Here is a 12,759-nt window from a genome sequence, read left to right as displayed (position 1 = left end):
CAGCCGCGTATAGTGCTAGTGTGAAAGCACTTTTGGTGGATTCTGATTCATTTAGACATCTTATTTAGATTTTTAAATAGATATTTAGAAGTGCAGGAAGTAAAATTAAAGCAAGTGGTTAAGTGATTAAAACAGTTAATCAAAATGAAATTACAATTATAAGTGCTTGATGAATGCATAATGAATTCTCATATTATACACTTTTCATTTTTAGTATAATAGTCAACTTAAAGCAATTATATTCATGTAAAGTTAACATTTTATAACCTTCTAGTTGGATGAAACCTGTGTCTGAAATCACCCCTATACCCTTAAATAGGGCACTATTTGAGGGGATAGCCATTTGTAGTGGTGTCCGAAACCATAGTGGACGTTATCGAGTGCACAATACACAATACACAATAACGAGTGTACAACCCATGTACGTTCAACGGCTAGAGAATACCCATAATGCACTGTGACGGTTGTGCCAAAATAATTCCCGTGCCTCACCAGAAGATGACGCCCACAGCTGAATCATCCATCCATCCATTTTCCAAAACCACTGGTCTAATGTGGGTACAGCGTAATATCATACAGGTATAAATTCCTTTTTAACTGATTATTAAATTGTTTAATTAAGGCTTATACATGCTAGTTTCCATGATAGAGTTCAAGTTAAATCTTTTCATTTCTACTGGAGCAGCCACTATCCATTCAAAAGCGGTAGCCCATACCACACACTCAGTGTCCGAATTCACTCGTTTCACCCCTTCAAGTGGACTATATTAGTGGAGTAATGCAGGGAATAGTGAAATAGTCCATTTCAAACACAGGCCTTGTGTCCACATGCATGCAAATGTGATGGTGGTCTAGTAGTCAGAGTTTCTCCAAATCTGGGACACAGAATAAATACATACGCAGGGAGTTGACTCCTGAGGGATCTCGGTAGGAGCTGGGCAGGTCATGGATGTGGTGTTCAGAGTTGTTTCTCAGGGACTCTAGTATTTCTCGTCGAAATCTCTCGCTCTGTACTATAAGCCTCCATCACAGAGGTAAGCTGTGACTTTAAATCAGAGCTCTGCAGTGTCACACATTTGATGCCCTGTGAGTGTTTGGCTTCTATGCTCCTGCGTCAGGATGTTGAAATTCTGGGACGTGGTTGAGCAATGGCTGAGTCAGAAGGGCTGGCGTGCATGGTTTTTGGGAAGGCTGACATTGGACAGTATGAGACTGAGGACTTAGGAGACAAATAGTGCTGTTTGTTTCAGCCTGTTCTCTCAGTTACATGCAGATTTTATGTAAGGAATTATAGCACGTGTTCACCCAAAGTAAACTATACCTTTCAGACTGGTATGATAATGATTTAAAGTGCGGGTTTTAGATCATCACTACTGGCAAAATCGTATTTTTCGAAAATGACAAACGGGATGTCCATTGCCCTCTCTACTATGCTTCATACTATAAGCTCAGCTACATTCATATGTGGTTTGAAATCCTGTTCAAATTGCATTTCTGGAAATCGGTTTCAATCTGAGTGCTCTGATCGGATTCTGCGTGGTTTATGTGACTTTCTCACGACATGTAAAACGTAAACATCAGACATTGTTATAGGAAACATGCTGAACATCGCTGCAGAAACAAGGTTGTGTTGTTGCAAAAATGCTGGACACGCAGAAAATTACAATATTATGGAGACATGTTGTGAAAACCGGCGGAGACGACAGTACAGAATAAAGCCGCACATACCAGTCTCCTATAATGTCATGTAAATAAGACAACATCTGCATTGCAAATCCCTCCATGTTGCGGTTGTTGTTATTTTCAGGCGTATATCTACCAATGCAATGCCAGTGCCATAGAAACCAATGCAGATATAGAAAACCAAAGAGCGCCACGGAACACACAAATCGGATCTGAACAGTTGCGATACACAAAGTGGACAGTCAATTATTTTAGGTGAGATTCCAATCGGATTGAGAAATAATCAGATTTGGACTGACAGTGTGATCATCATAGCCTCAGTTATATTCTGTTTAATTGTCTTGTGTTGAAGTTTCCTGGTGTTTCTCTGTATCGCTCCTGGTGTTTATTAAATGTAATTTCATCCTTCTTCTGTGTCAAGCATTTTGTGGATTATCAAGCCAAACCAGCGCGTGACAGTTCTATTATTTACATTTTAGCAACAGTGACTGTCAATTTTACCACTAAGTCTATTTAAACAAATATTTCCAGTAGGCTTGGGCGGTATTCGAATTTTGATACCGTCAAACCTCCTCCCTATTTTACCGGGGTATACGGTATTACCGTGACTAATTAAAAATTATGACATAATGGGCTCAGACGGCGTCACCAAACTGTTGGCTTGTGCCTACACCATTCAGAAACTGAATGCCAGATCGGGCAAAAAAAAAAACCAAGCCCAACCCGTGCACGCTGTGTCTGAGTCCGGCCGACGGCATTAACTGTTATTATGAGCCCGAGCCCGCATTATTCAACATAATATCTGTGTGCGTGCAACAAGCAAGAAGTGCCTTTGTAATCCGGTGACGCGTGTCCATTGATTTTTATTAATAAAACTTTTCTGCAAAGATGGAAGTTGACGATCGCAATCTCTGTAGTGAGAAATGCACATCATTACACAATCAGAGTGGCCTTTTTCTTTTCGTTTTGAATTGTTTCGTTTAAAGAAATTGACGATCGCCATCTCTGTAGTGAACGCTATAGAGAGAAATGCACACCATTGATTAATCAGACTATATTTCTTTCGTTTTGAATTGTTTCGTTTAATGAAATTGACGATCGCATCTCCGTATGAACGCGCCTAGAGAGAAATGCACATCATGGATTACTTAGCCTAATCAGTGAGTAGCCTATTTCTTTCGTTTTTAATTGTTTCGTTTAAAGAAATTTCAAGCTTTATTTATATATAGTTGTCATGTCTGTGAGGCATAGCATACACTGAGTTTCGGTTAATTTATGAGATTTCAATGCAAGTGACCGCGGCATGCCCATCATGTCATGATTATCCAGGAAATTGGTTGATGAAAAATGTATTAAAATTAAGAAACAACAAAACGAAATTCGTTTTAAAGAGCTTTTACAAAACGAAATTTATTGAAGTGGTCAAATCGTCTGACTCCCGATGCATCCCATCTTATTTGTGCCGTTCACTTTTCATAATCAACAAAGATGGAAAAAATAACATTATAATATTTTAACAAATACGAAACTTAATGCGCTTATTTAATGAACTCGAGAACAAAATGCATCCTGGCAGCAGTGAATGGGGGTTGTTTCGGAGATGCGACATTAGGTTAGAGGTGTTTACATCTCTCGCGGTCACCTTTTTATTGCACAATTTACAAATTGCCTCGTCAGTATTTACCGCCTCTCCCTTCTCATTTGGTTGGAACCAAAAATATTGCCAAACTGCAACCACACATAAGCATTTTTTAGGCAATAAATAAATTATATATATTATAGGCTATATAAGTGCCGGTAATGACGGTATTGAAACTGATACCGGTGCTATTTTAAGATCCCGCGGTATCCGATATTACCGTAATACCGCCCAACCCTAATTTCCAGCATTATGCAAGTAACATTTTGAAATGAGATGAGGCTGCAAGAATGAATCTGATCAGAGATCCTAAACAAATGAAGGCCAGGCATCATTAAAGATGAACTCTTGAGAGTGACTGCAGAGTTTAAATAAATCAAAATAAATTGCTTTTAAATACTTGTCCAAATGTTAAAACCAAATTATAGCATCTAAGATGTGTAAGATTCTTTGCAGAACTTCTACATTTAGAGTAACCTTCTTTTATACTTAAAGTGTGCAGGCCTTTATTGTGTGCAATTTTTGCTGTTTTGGATTACTGTGGCCTATGCACCTAGCTGTCACAATCTCACTCAGTTACTCTCAGTTACACTCTCTTTGCACTTTTCCCCTGTTGAGTTTGTTGTCATGGTTGTTAATCTGATTTTGTCATTCAGTTCAGGTGTGTCATTAATTATCCTTATTTGCATGTATACTTAAGTTCTACTGTTTCTGTTCAGTGCTGTCAGGTCTTGTTTGTGTTAGATGTGTTGTATGCTGTTCTCTTTGTGTGGATTATTGCCTATGGATTTATTAAATACTGCCTTTTGCATTCATCATCATGTTTGTGTGCGTTCTACAACACAATCTGTGACAGAAGACCCACCTAGATGTGATTACGCCACGCGTTACATGGAGAGTTTCTCATGTTTTTTTTTGTGTGTGTCCCTCAGAAAGGGATGGTACCACTATTTTATACAGAGACTTATGTTTCGGAGGAGTATTTTTATTTTTGAGTAACTTTGACATTCAACCAGATCTAAATGAGCCAAAAAAACTAAAAAACATTAAAAACAGTTAGACTGCTAAGTCCGCTGTTAATAGTAAAATACGGTTTCTTATTTGTAGAAAGATTATCCTTTTGCCCATTGGTGTAAGTACATGCAGCTGCTATTGCCTAAACTGTAATTCAGTGCCTCATTACAGGTGACAGATTTTACAGACACTACTCTCAGCACTCAGCGTTGCATTTTATTCATTTATACAGTTCTCCATCATGATCTGCTGTATTATTTAACACATTCATCTCACTGTGATTCAAATTGTACCTCTTTCATCCAGGAGTGGCGGCCTCTCAAGGTAGCGTTTGGGGTTAATTTTGGCTAGCGCTTCTGTAGTCTTTTTCTGTCACAGCTGTAAACAACTATGCCAAAAAATCAAATCCTTTTCAATGATGCTTGTGTGAAACTCTGTCTCATTTAATCCAGTTCATCAGTGAGGCTTTATGTCCTGTATCTCTCAGTAGCACAGGCCACAGAGGCAGCAGGGAGAGTGGTCGCCTTGTTAACATTAAGGATTTAAGATTTGTGACATATGTTTGTGTGTTTCTGTGTGTAATGGTGCTGCTGATGTGTGTGTGAGTTTATGTTCGTGGTAGAAGTGTGACAAACACTAGGGATGCACACTCCTGCGGCTGTGTTGTGGGCCTGCAGGGACGTGCATGTGTGAAATGCCAATTTGAATCACATTCTAATCTAATAACGCCAGCACATTCAGTCACTGGGACGTCTGAGACAGATACAGAGAGAGAGGGAGACAAAGGAGCTGTGTTGTTGTGTTTGTGTGTATACTGCACAACATAGGACTGGTGTGTCCTCATGTCCTTTGGGTCTGTGTACTTAGTCTCAGAGGTTATGCTCATGGGTTTGCAAGAATATCTATCTAAAGTTGTTTGTCAGGATTTTTTCTAGACATTTGTGCCAGTGTAAATGGATCAGAGCACAAAGCATCCTCACCTGCAGTACATCATTTGGCACAGCGGTTCTCACTGGTGGGTCACAAGTACAGCAGCACGATTAATCGTTAGAATATTGTGATCTCGATTCAAACACCCACTGCAGTCTTTAGTGTCCATGTTAGCGCGCCCGTGCGCTCTGAGTAGGGCGAGTAGGACTGGAGAGGTTACATTGGTGCCGTGACCCAGATGGGAGTAAGGAAGCTAGTGTGAGCTGTGCAGGTAAACCTCACTCCCCTGATCACAAGAGGCGCGCCGGCGACTGACGTCCTCATTAGCGTTCCCGCCTCCCATGTCTGTGACCCCAGTTCGAGTCCCACTTGGAGTGGGGCAAGTAGGACCGGAGGGGTTACACTTGCATAACTCATTGTGCTTTTTGTACTTGGCCCTGATAATTGCTGCTTGCAGCTATAGTTTAAATTGTTAATGTCTTACAGCTATGATGTCATTTCTACCACACCAAACAAAACAGCTTGTAAACAACATGTCACATAATGTCACATTTACTTTAGGAAAGCCATTCAATGTCCATAGCTGGTTAATTAGCTAGAAAATTCATTTTAGAAGGAAGCATATTGCTAAATGTATGTGCTATTCATTATGTTTTGACCTGTTAGTGATGTAATGCATGCTTAAATAAATATTTTAATGACAGCCACTGTTTAATGTTTTAGTTCAACACATTAGAGTGGAAACATAGTCATATAATTTGAAAGTTGATATAAAAACTACTTAATGTGTTATTTAATTTTTTTGTATACAATGTTTTATTTAAATGAGAGAGATATCTAAAAAATAAATAATAATTCAATTTAATCTTTTAGGCTCTGTTGTTCATTTTTCCCTGTATAGTTTACAGCTTAGTTGAGGGAGATTGTCTTTCCTTAAGAAAAATTTAACATGTACCTGAATTATTTCCAAAAGAATCAATACCCAGCCTTAGTATATCCGCTGTTGGACATTTTTAGTAGATAAATCACACTAGTGTGTATTAACCGTTTCCTTAAAGCTTACAGGCTAAAAGTGTCTGCAGTTGAAGAAACACGTGGGTATAAAATCAGTATATAGCTTGAATATTTGATTTGCAAATGCTATTCTTCATATTATAAATCTGTGCCATATATCAGCATAAGGCCTACTTGACTTATTTTGTGTAAGTAGCACATATTTATTTATCCTCCCATAGCTAGACTTTGAGCTTTGGGTTCTGCTCCATGGACATTAATTAAATGTAAATGTGATGTTCCTTCTCCATGTATGTTAAGTTTCATGACTATATATATATATATATATATATATATACATATCTTGGAGATCAGCGTGTGGTAAGTGTAGTGAAGTGTGTGGCAAAAAAATTACAAAAAATTAAATGGTTGTTGACAGGGTAGAGGTCGAATCGGGAGTAAACTCTATTCAATAGAGGCTTGAGAACAGTGACACTATATAGGGAGACGCAGTGAAGTAAGTTGCAACTCTGAACAGTTCTTGACAGCTCCTGCTTTCTGTTATTGCAGTACTTACAGTTCAGAATTTGGGATGTTTCATTTTAAAGCTAAAAAAAAAATAGGCACTTACACTTTTAAGTAGTCTTAGGTTTTCTTTGATGCTTTTTTTTTATGTGTTTTTTTTTTTTTTTTTACAATATGACTTTCAGTGTCTTTGCTTGCAGAACATTCAGCCTCCCACAAGTCAGATGCATAAAGCTTGTCATCCTTCTCCCCAAATAGACCTATTTTTCTTTCTTATTATTTCATAGAAAGCAGCCCTATACTGCACTACAAAAGCAAAACACTGTAACTATGCCAGCACTGGAAATGAGAAAATTTGACTTGATTGATATTGTGATTATAAATTTTCACATTCCATTTTCTCAAAATCTGAGCACAGCTAAGCCTGTCTCAGAACTGATCTTAAGAGACCCAATTTTGGTCATAATTCAATTTTGACATTATAAGTGCATTTTGCTTTTGAGTACACTAATACCTACCTTTTGATAGCTTAGTTATTTCTAACATAACCTCTGCAAGAGGCTTCAGATTGCTGCTCTCTTCCCGTAGAGGTGTTGCTACAGCCAATAGTAATTTCAAAGAACATGGCATCATCAGAATTTCTGCAGAATATGGCAACGTTAATGTCAAAGAGACACATATTAAATTGATTTTGGCTATCAAATTTGATCTCTTCCTGTGTATTCTAGCCTGAAAGGTTATATGCAGTGTTTGGCATTATAAAGCAGTCTGTCAAACAACCTGACAGTCTGTTAAAACAAAAAGAAGACATTTAAGATTCATTTTAATAGTTCAAGCTAAACCAAAAAATGCTTGAGCTAATTTAGTTTAATCTCTGTTCTTTTAAAACGATTAAAGTATTGCTTCTGCTTCTGATGTGGCTGATGTGTCAGCCATTAAGTTGTCCAGCTTGGATAGTTTCTAGTTTGTAATCACATAATACAATGTAACTAATTTCTGTTTGAAAGTGCAGCTGTTCTCTCTTTGATTTTCACTGCTTTTGTAATTGGTCTAATTCCTACATTTTTGAATTTCAACAACAACAATAAGGCCTCACTACAAAGCCAATTCTGCATATTCACAGCAACACAGAGGCCTAGTATCAAATGCATACAACATAATAAATGGGATTGAGGGTAATTTTAAAGAGGCTCAAAGTATATTATTATTATATAAATTCTATTCAATAGCCTGAACCCGGGGTCAAGGTTTTTTTTTTTTTAAACATGTTCCATTTTAACAATGTAACAAAAGCCTACTGTGAAATGCATATTGCATTATGAATAGTAATTTGGGCCTTTAGGTTTGACCCTAAATATAATACATTTCATTCATTTAAAAGCATGGACCAGAGGTCAAGACTTCCAACATGTTCCTTTATTTATTTATTTAAATAAATCAAACCCCCTTTTGATCCTGTATGACTTACTTTCTTCTGTGGAGCACAATGCTTCAAAATATCTTCTGTCAGAAAGCCTGGACAATTGTTGTGTCATGTGAATTACTACAAATTTTTTCTTTTTCTTTTGGGTGAACTATCACTTTAATAAATGTCAATGTTTAATTTTAAGTATATTAAAGGGATAATTCACCCAAAAAATACAATTCTGTCATCATTTACTAATTACTCACCCTTAAGTTGTTCTAAACCTGTATGAATTTCTTTCTTCTGCTGATCACAAAAGAAGATATTTTGACGAATATGGGTAACTAAACAGTTAATGGGCCCCAATGGAAGTCAATGGGGTTGGTTACCGATATTCTTTAAAACATATTCTTTTGCGCTCAGCAGAAGAAAGAAATTCATACAGGTTTGGAACAACATAAGGGTGAGTAAATGCAACGCATTCTCATCCTAGGGCGTCATATACTGACACTTTTGACATTTCGTCTACATCCAACGCACATGGCACCCTTTAGCGTCAATATGAGACGCAGATAGCTTTGTTCGGTTATGGGTAGGTTTAGGTCTGGGGTAGGTTTAGGGTTAGACCGCTAGGAGGCGCCTTCTGGCCCATATCTATCTGCGTCTCATATTGACGCTAAAGGGTGCCATGTGCGTTGGATGTAGACGAAATGTCAAAAGCGTCAGTATATGACGCCTTGGGATGATGACAGAATTGTCATTTTCGGGTGAACTATCTTTAACTACCCTTTATTATAATTATGTAATATGTAATATGGTTTACTTTTGTATGATGAACAAATTTGGTCACCACTGTGTCTAAGAACCATCGATTTAGCCATTTAGAATTTAGTCTCACGGAGCCACACTTTTGACTATTGGCACATTGAATTATTGACTAAGTCTAGTTCACTTTGACTGACACTAGAGCGACTACATTTGTTTTGTGCCATGGTTGGGTGTTTCTGAAATAGTCAATGCTGCAATAATTAGAAACAACAATAAATTACCGGCAAGTGTGCGTGTAGACTTTATAATTAGACATTTTCTGTCTAAAAGTGCACATAACTCCACAGACAGTAAATAAAGCATGAACATTCAGTTCTGCCTGTGTATTTACAGTTTACTTGCAACTTAGTGCTTAAAACAAAACCTTTAGTGCTTTTCAGACATTTGATAACACTAACCTGGCAAACTGTGGCAAATTTAGCAACTTGGCATTTGGCACATGTGAATTTGTTTCCAGGTGGACTGGTGAAGAATGTGCATAATTTCTCAGTGATGGCTTGTACCACATACATTAATTTACACCATGTACATACAAACGTTTGTACTATACTGCATTAACAGCAGGTAAGCATAACCACAAAAGCATATTCTGAAGTCTTCTCAGAGGTATGGTGCACGCTGAGAGTGTCAGTGTTGATTTCACGGGTCCATTAAGCTGTGTCTGTTCTGTTGGAGATGTCAGGGTACTCAGTATGCAGACTCATCCTGCTCTCCCCTTACATACATCTTTGCTTTCTAGCTGTGCAGAATGGCTGGGGAGTCGAGGGATGATTTTTTTTGCTTCATCTTTGAATTCATGAGAATAATCAGTTACTGCTCTTCAAGAATAATACTGGTTTCCCTGTTGTTTTTAGTGATTATCTTGTTTTCAAAATGACCTTCTCAATGGGTTGCCTGAACAGCTACCCAACTTATCAGTTTGTTAAAACCCTTATAAAATTAGGCATGTGTTCATGAACCTTCCCTAGTTTGGTATGCGTGTATGTTCCCGAATCTTTTTGTTTACATCCGGTACTAATTCCAGTGAAAGTTGGCATGCCACTATCATGCTTGTTTGTTTGTGTTGACCGCTGCCAATGACTATTCAAAGATGGCGTGTTGGGGCTGATCACGAACCAACAGGCCTGCTTTCAAAAAAATGCTAATTTCGCTTGACGTCTGGTGGGAACCACACATTTTGTAGACATTTATTTATCAAAATGCCCTGTTTGCATGCGGCTTTAAGTCATGAGAATATCAATGACAAGATCTAGTCATATGATGCAAGCATATAGCCCGTGAAGCAACATTGAGCCGTATCTGTGTAACCGGTCCCACTCGACCTGCTCCGAGCGGGATTCTAACCGGGGTCTCTGGCGTGGGAGGCGGGCGCGCTAACAAGCACGCTAAAGACACTGCCTCTAGCGTCAGTCGCTAGAGCGCCTCTCGAGATCAGGAGGGTGAGGTTTACGCACAGCTCTTACTGGCCTACATCCTTTACATCTGCACTAAAAACACATTCCATCTATGATAAAAAGATAATTACATCTCTTTGAACATTGAATAAATGGCTTCTTTAATGCACACGGAATGGCACTGATATTAAATCACATTGCTCAGAGTATTACAGCGGCTTTAGTTGATGATCACAAAAGAACAATTTACCAGCTCCGCAGAGAAATAACGGAACGGATGCAATGCACACAGAAACATTTACAAAAGGGAACAATGGTCATTAGATTGCGAAACTGTCTTCCTGTTTATGAAATGATTCTCAGAGCCTCTCATGAATAAAATTCTTTCTTGTTGCAGCTTTTTGAAAGATCGAGTTAAAGCCTTTCCCCTTCCAGATATAAGGTTCATTTATCTAAACATAACAGCACACATCTATTCTTTTTGTATTGTGTCATTTAATTTCTTTATGAATGTTATACAAACATCAACAAAAACATCACTAAGTATAATTAGATTCCATTAAGTTGTCTACTGTTTGCACTTACACGCACGATCCTTTTCAAGGCCTACATATTGTCATGCATGCATGGCGCAGAAGTGCCAGGACAGTGCAGGACATTTGCATTTCAAACATTTAGCATCTGAGTCACAATTAATTATGCATTTAATTGGCATTGCTGGGAACTCTCTGTTAAACTGTGCAACATAGCACTATTTTCATCCTTTCTTTTTGATTGAAATCAGTAAAAAGAAGGCAGTAAGGTCATCTTTAGGGAGTAAACCCAGAAACCAAAAGGAGTTGTACATGCAGCAGCCCATCAAAGCTTTAGAGGACGCAGCCTTACAAATCCAATTGCTTTCTTTCGCATGGTGCAATTTCTCTCCCAAGCAAGATCTAATGAATTTTCAATAGATGAGTTGTTTGGCACAGTAGGATAATAAAAGTGATACTGTAAAAGGGCTCAGTGTCATACAGTGTAAGATTTAGAGGAGCATCGGATGTGTCAGAGAGAGTGTCAGAGCTAAATCAAAGAGAATTCAACAAGAGGGTATGACCAACTGAGTCAACAGCATCTAAATGAAAATCAGTGTTGAGAGAAGACGAGAGGGGGAAAGGGAGGGGACAGAGGGAGGGATGGAAGAGACAAATAGACTTTCCCCAACTTGGAAAGTGATAGAGCTGCCTTTCAGTGTAAGAGGGATTTATGGCCCAATGAACGAGTTCTCTAGGGAGGATCCATCCTCAGAACTATTGGCCAAAAATACGGGTCAGCTGCACGCCGATGAGTAAAAATTGGGACCAGAGCCTTGTGTGTGCATCCATCTATCTATCTATCTATCTATCTATCTATCTATCTATCTATCTATCTATCTATCGTTCTATCGTTCTATCGTTCTATCTATCTATCTATCTATCTATCTATCTATCTATCTATCTATCTATCTATCTATCTATCTATCTATCTATCTATCTATCTATCTATCTATCTATCTATCTATCTATCTATCCATCTATCCATCCATCTATCGTTCTATCTATCGTTCTATCTATCTGTCTGTCTGTCTGTCTGTCTGTCTATTGCTCTGTATTTTAGTCATTCTGTCTTTCCATCTATCATTCTTTCCGCCTTTCCATCTACCGTTCTTTCCATCTACCTTTCTTTCAGTCTTTCCATCGTTCCGTCTTTTCTATCATTCTGTATTTTGTCATTCTCTCTTTACTTCTATCGTTCTGTATTTTTGTCATTCTGTCTTTTCATCAATTGTTCTTTCTGTCATTCCATCGATCGTTTTTTCTATCCATTTATCGTTCTTTCTGTCTTTCCATCGATTGTTTTTTCTGTCTTTCCATCTATCGTTCTTTCTGTCTTTCCTTCTATCGTTCTGTATTTTTGTCATTCTGTCTTTCTATCTTCCTTTCAGTCTTTCCATCTCTCATTTTTTCCATCTTTTCTTCTATCAATCTGTATTTTTGTCATTCTGTCTTTACTTCTATCGTTGTGTATTTTTTTCATTCTGTCTTTTCATCTATTGTTCTTTCTGTCTTTCCATCTATCGTTTTTTCCATGTCTATCCATCTATCTTTCCATCTATAGTTCTTTCCATCTATCCTTCTTTCAGTCTATCATTCTGTATTTTTGTCTATCGGTCTTTCTGTCTTTCCATATATTGTTCTTTCCGTCTTTCCATCTATCGTTCTGTATTTTTGTCATTCTGTCTTTCCTTATTTATGTCTATCCATTGTTGAGGTGTTCTTTCTATTTGTAATTCTTTCAGTCTATCCATTGTTCTGTCGTTCTTTTTGTCT

The sequence above is a fragment of the Rutilus rutilus genome (genome assembly GCF_951802725.1).
Source record: "Rutilus rutilus genome assembly, chromosome: 16".
NCBI lineage: Eukaryota > Metazoa > Chordata > Actinopteri > Cypriniformes > Leuciscidae > Rutilus > Rutilus rutilus.
Note: the sequence above shows the minus strand (reverse complement) of the source record.